The sequence below is a fragment of the Schistocerca piceifrons genome, chromosome X (genome assembly GCF_021461385.2).
Source record: "Schistocerca piceifrons isolate TAMUIC-IGC-003096 chromosome X, iqSchPice1.1, whole genome shotgun sequence".
NCBI lineage: Eukaryota > Metazoa > Arthropoda > Insecta > Orthoptera > Acrididae > Schistocerca > Schistocerca piceifrons.
This window is the reverse complement of record NC_060149.1, coordinates 697,845,556-697,852,225: the sequence shown is the minus strand read 5'-3', so window position 1 is coordinate 697,852,225 and position 6,670 is coordinate 697,845,556.

The window sequence follows — 6,670 nt, the reverse complement described above, 5'->3', positions numbered from 1 at the left end:
TGTACATCAATGGAGGTGCAAGTGTATGACTTAACGTTACCAAATGTGGACACAGAACTATGATCTTATTTCAGTTCGTTTATATACCCGGGTACCAAGCATCCCACTCTAAATGAACAGTTACCTCCATGACCATTTGGATGAAACAACCAGTACCAAGGGTCTAGTAGTAAGCTAATGTTCCTGCAATGATAGCACTGGAAATCGTAAGAACAAGGAGAATCGATCATTAATTCCCGATAACACACATGCTTTGATTACAGTGCCTTCAGGTTGTGGGATAACTAACTTTGTTCTAAGGCTATTGACACATCCTGATGGAGTCTGCTACGAGCACGTGCATGATTTTTTTTTTTTCAAAAACCTTGTTCCACACGAAATATCAGCTATTATAGGAAATTTTACGTGGCACTGAGGGAATAACAAACCAGACGAACAGCAAAAGCAGTGATATTTCATCACCTTGTAACATACCCTCCCCCCGGCCCTCCCCCCCCCCCCCCCCAGCATTACTATAGTATTCGATACCCGGAATTTGTAGCCGCGTATCGGTACTTTCTGTTACACAAAGAATAAAAATCATGCCACTATGGCACCTTTTCCTGTTATGTAATTGTACTATATAATACTATGAGCCATCAACATTTACTCAGAATTATAATAATCAGTATGACATTCATTTGATTAGAAGTAATTATAAATGTTAGCATCGTTATTACTTTCGTTAATTGACTGTAATTAGATCTCGAAAGTTCAGTTTGGAAAACGATATTGTAAACCGATCAAAAAGCAAGTACCAAATTTAAATTCACGTAATTTCAAGTGATATATAATTTCAAACCCAAATTTGTAAACCAGAATTAATACCATTACTAAAACAATTAACTGATCATTGTTAGCGCATGTAATTAACTCCATTACTTACGTTTGGATGCACATTGCAAAGTTATGAGCCATTAAAGAGGTTAAACAACTTGTGTATATATTACGTGAATGTTAGCAATGTTTCCTGATCGATAATTGATTTGTATGTATTAAATTAATGAAACGCATTATTGTAAAAAAAGTCATATTTAATTTTCAATCTTAAATTGTACAATTTCTAACCTAAAACTCTTCTGTAATGAACTAATATTTTTTGCTGTAAGTAATCTGATTGTCAACCTTTTGTATATTTGTAACTTTTAATTGTAACTATTAATTTCACGATGGTGCGATAATAGAAGTAGTGAACACTCATTGTTTGGAATATATATAAGCAAACGCGTCAGTTCGTCTAGGGGTTCACTTTGTAGTCAAGTCTTTTCGGTCAGTAAGTCAGTCTGTCAGCTGTTGGATTGTCAAAGAGACTATACGTGAAGTCTGATGTATTCTGCAATGACTTTGGATAAATGTTATCATCAACAAATAAACCTCCGTAAATTGTATGACATGGAGTTTTAATTAGAAGGAATCACCAGCTACCCGACTGAGGCAAATTACAAGATAAGTTTAACAAAAATACTTTGTTGTGCATCGTCCTTACTTACGTCCACTTCAGGTGCAAAAATACACTCCTGGAAATGGAAAAAAGAACACATTGACACCGGTGTGTCAGACCCACCATACTTGCTCCGGACACTGCGAGGGGGCTGTACAAGCAATGATCACACGCACGGCACAGCGGACACACCAGGAACCGCGGTGTTGGCCGTCGAATGGCGCAAGCTGCGCAGCATTTGTGCACCGCCGCCGTCAGTGTCAGCCAGTTTGCCGTGGCATACGGAGCTCCTTCGCAGTCTTTAACACTGGTAGCATGCCGCGACAGCGTGGACGTGAACCGCATGTGCAGTTGACGGACTTTGAGCGAGGGCGTATAGTGGGCTTGCGGGAGGCCGGGTGGACGTACCGCCGAATTGCTCAACACGTGGGGCGTGAGGTCTCCACAGTACATCGATGTTGTCGCCAGTGGTCAGCGGAAGGTGCACGTGCCCGTCGACCTGGGACCGGACCGCAGCGACGCACGTATGCACGCCAAGACCGTAGGATCCTACCCAGTGCCGTAGGGGACCGCACCGCCACTTCCCAGCAAATTAGGGACACTGTTGCTCCTGGGGTATCGGCGAGAACCATTCGCAACCGTCTCCATGAAGCTGGGCTACGGTCCCGCACACCGTTAGGCCGTCTTCCGCTCACGCCCCAACATCGTGCAGCCCGCCTCCAGCGGTGTCGCGACAGGCGTGAATGGAGGGACGAATGGAGACGTGTCGTCTTCAGCGATGAGAGTCGCTTCTGCCTTGGTGCCAATGATGGTCGTATGCGTGTTTGGCGCCGTGCAGGTGAGCGCCACAATCAGGACTGCATACGACCGAGGCACACTGGGCCAACACCCGGCATCATTGTGTGGGGAGCGATCTCCTACACTGGCCGTACACCACTGGTGATCGTCAAGGGGACACTGAATAGTGCACGGTACATCCAAACCGTCATCGAACCCATCGTTCTACCATTCCTAGACCGGCAAGGGAACTTGCTGTTCCAACAGGACAATGCACGTCCGCATGTATCCCGTGCCACCCAACGTGCTCTAGAAGGTGTCAGTCAACTACCCTGGCCAGCAAGATCTCCGGATCTGTCCCCCATTGAGCATGTTTGGGACTGGATGAAGCGTCGTCTCACGCGGTCTGCACGTCCAGCACGAACGCTGGTCCAACTGAGGCGCCAGGTGGAAATGGCATGGCAAGCCGTTCCACAGGACTACATCCAGCATCTCTACGATCGTCTCCATGGGAGAATAGCAGCCTGCATTGCTGCGAAAGGTGGATATACACTGTACTAGTGCCGACATTGTGCATGCTCTGTTGCCTGTGTCTATGTGCCTGTGGTTCTGTCAGTGTGATCATGTGATGTATCTGACCCCAGGAATGTGTCAATAAAGTTTCCCCTTCCTGGGACAATGAATTCACGGTGTTCTTATTTCAATTTCCAGGAGTGTATAAGTAATTATATTAACGCACCGGTAAATAAATCATATGCATTCATAAAGTAAGAGATATGTCATAACCTGACAAAATAGAGAAACACTGCGTATTCATATTTGATGATGTCGCAGTGGAAATTAAGGATGAAATTCAGTGGTAAAGGTATTGGCAGAAGTAAAGGTGTGAGGACGGCTGGTTAGTCTTCTTGGGTAGTTCAGTCGGTAGAGCACTTGCCTGTGAAAGACCAAGGTCCTGAATTCGAGTCTTGGTCAGATACACAGTTTTAATATGCCAGTAAGTCTTATATCAGTGTACACACCGCTGCAGGTGAAAATTTCATTCTGAACCAGGAGACACTTTTCCTTTCATCGCCATATGCAAGTCAATATATTTTAAGGACCACAAAGCAGTTGGTTTCGGATAATGTGATCTTATTATCACTTTCAAACAGGACAATCTGAATTTAAAACACGTTTACCATTCACACGTAGGAACCGACAAGTCATTTAATGAATGTGTTACCATATGCAGGGATTACTAGAATAACTCGCAGTGTGGCTCTATTGTTATAGATAAAACCAGAAGACTGAATGAGGATCGATATATATGAAACTTCGATGAGATTCTGCATAAAAGGCAGTGCCTCAAAATGCAACTGTATCGACTAAGGACAAATCTGCATGTGTTTTTCACACTCTTTAAATGTTGCAAAGCACGTGCGTCTGTGCATTGACAGAAAAGTCGAGACACAACACTTAAATAATGGTACTGAACAGTTTTATCGAGAGGGGGAGGGGGAGGGGCTATAAATGCCCATGTGGTGAATGCTAGAATATCGCAATGAGAAAATTGAAGTCAAGAAAAAAAACTAACGCATATGGATGGATATATCAAAGAGATAGCTAAACCACTTCACTCCAATCATCACCAGCAGTCTCAAAGTATATGTAAGTTGTATACACTCTCCGAAACGGCTTAGTATACAGCAGCATGTCGTCAGCAAAGCGTAAAATTATTGATGGGCGGATGGCTATTCAATGGAAGTTACGAGTGTGACAGTTAGAGCAATTGCAAGGAGATCAGCACCTCTTAGAAATGTTTAAGCCAGTAAACGAGAGTCTGAAAGGGCTGTCACAAACTATGGATGGAAGTAGAAAAGAAGAAGAATAAGGCGATGGTGATGGTGATGGTGACGGTGACGATGATGAGGAGGATTGACTCCATTAACTGTTTCGGTAATGTGGAGTTAGATACAAAATATGGCATAATCAGGATGTAACCATTTATGTGAGGTAGGCATCCAATATCTTTTAACTGAGGATGCAGGACGAGTTTGGGAAAAGAAATCCGAAAGAACGCCCAGTTTATTAGAGCCAATATTCTTCAAAACTTCGAAGGAGAAATGTATACCCCAAAAGAGATAAAAGTTAGTGGTCAAATATTACACTTCACTAATGCACATAGGACTTCTAGAGGTCGAATGAAAGCCTCAAAGAGTGACAAATACAAGAATGTAATTAAACCATTGTTAGTAGCTGCACATTGCACATGTAAATGGCCTGAAGTGTAGCATGAAAGACTGAACAGCCTACCTCTGGAGTATATTACAATGACCACAATGAAATTATACTCTGATTTGACTACTTACAGCATCAGCTGCTGCAGGGACACAGGTAACACCAACGAAATCATATCAATTTTATTAGAGCTTCAAGAAAGATGCATCACAGAGTAATTATGGAGATGGTTGTTTATGACCTTCACGGGCCAGCACGCAGAACATTCTTGCACAGGCATGAACTGGATGATTTATGGCAGGCTGATCTCATAGACATGCAAGACTACTCATGGTCGAATAAAGGTTTTAAGTACACATCGTGACAAAATTTCAGAACTAATCCATGAGCCACGGTGAAGAAAGGAAGTTGATAATTTGGTCAGAAAGTTGTGTTGGTAAAAAAAAAAAAAAAAAAAAAAAAATGCGCATTGTTCGCTTGGACATGTATTTGGTTCGTAGTGGTTATTTTACAGAAATACACCAGAAATTTATGGTCTCTGACCACAGTTTTCTGCCGCGTGACGGGGACTTTTCCCTCATTGAGCATCATAGAAAGTTATTTAAACCTATGGTTCCTGAAGACTGGAAAGACGTCACACTCATATCCTGGATAAATAAAGCATTTTCTGTGACGGAAATGAGCCAAAATGACTTTAAAGACTGTCAGTGCATGGTGGCTGGACTAGAAAAAGGCAAAGTGCAAACAACAGAGTTTATTTAGCTCAAAATTTCCCTGGATGACCATGTTTCACTCTACACAGGTTTATCACACGAAATTCTGCGGTAGTGGAGTTATCATCCCGTGTTTACACCTACTTGTGAGTTACTTAACTCTGATCAGCTACCGGTCTCGCACCAGACATTGCTTCTGATCAGCAAAGAGATAAAAGTGGATCTGATAGATGTGATACAGTTCATGGCTAAACCAGAAAATCATTAATTCTTCCAAAATCTGCCCTGCAAATCAATCTGCTGCGTGTTGTGTTTCAATGCGCAGAAATTAGATGAAATGCCTATATTGTTAATGGGCAACAGAAAGTCTGATGTAATTAGTTGTGTTGAACAATACTCAGTTGATGGAGAAATAAGAACACCACCACATTCACAAGATTTTTCTATCTGTTGTGTGATTCGTTTTAAAGTGTGCTGTGTGATATATATTAGTTAGTATGTATTGTTTACTGCTGTAGAGTACTTCCGTAAGAACACATATTTAATTCTGAAATGGTTTGGTGCTATGGTATGATTCTTTACCCCTTCCTACAAATGACAATATTCACTAGAATGCAGTAACATACCGTGGTATGTCGTCACTGCAGAACTCCATAGCTCGATCCATGTAAACACGGAACAAACACGGTTTCTATAAAATAACGAAATGTGACATACCACGTTCTTCCTGCCGTCCATTCAATTAAGATGATACCTACTGGTATCCATGATAATAGGCGTCTAAATACAGTTTACATTGGTATTAATATGGTGGACCCACGTAAGCAGAAGTTCAACGTAGGTGATTTGGTATTTATTTCAAAATACAAAACTGCGTTTGAGAAGTCTTACCTCCCGAACTGGTCAGCATAGGTATTTTCAGCTTACAAAGTGCAGCACACGAACCTGAGAAGATGCTTCTTAAAGGACAGTGATGGTGAAGAAACTGCATGGAGTTATATACACAGGAATACTGGACAGCTCTGAAACAGGAATGTTCCTGAGATTGAAGAGGGAAGCATTACTGAAATGGCGCAGCTTCTCATCCGAGCACAACCGTTGGACAAACACAATTTGCTATATGATAGGACATGCAAACCTCAAATCGCACAGTAAAGTGACATGAACGCTGGGAAACGTATCTGCTCTCTGCACACATGGTATACAATTCTTGACATACTGATCCACATCTACTTCCCTACCTGTCCACCAATACCTCTCCGCCACACTCCTATTCGTCGCTCTACACCCTCCATGACCGGATAACTCGTGGTCATGTGCTTCATTTAAAACTTCATCCCTCAGCTTCGCTGCCACTATTGCCCTTGCTCCTAACTTCGTTTCCCTGCACAGAAGACCGTCGTACACATTAAATTGTGGCTGTGTCCGATACAATTTACAGTCGTTGTCAGCGTCCTGTAATTCTTGCCTTACCGCTAGA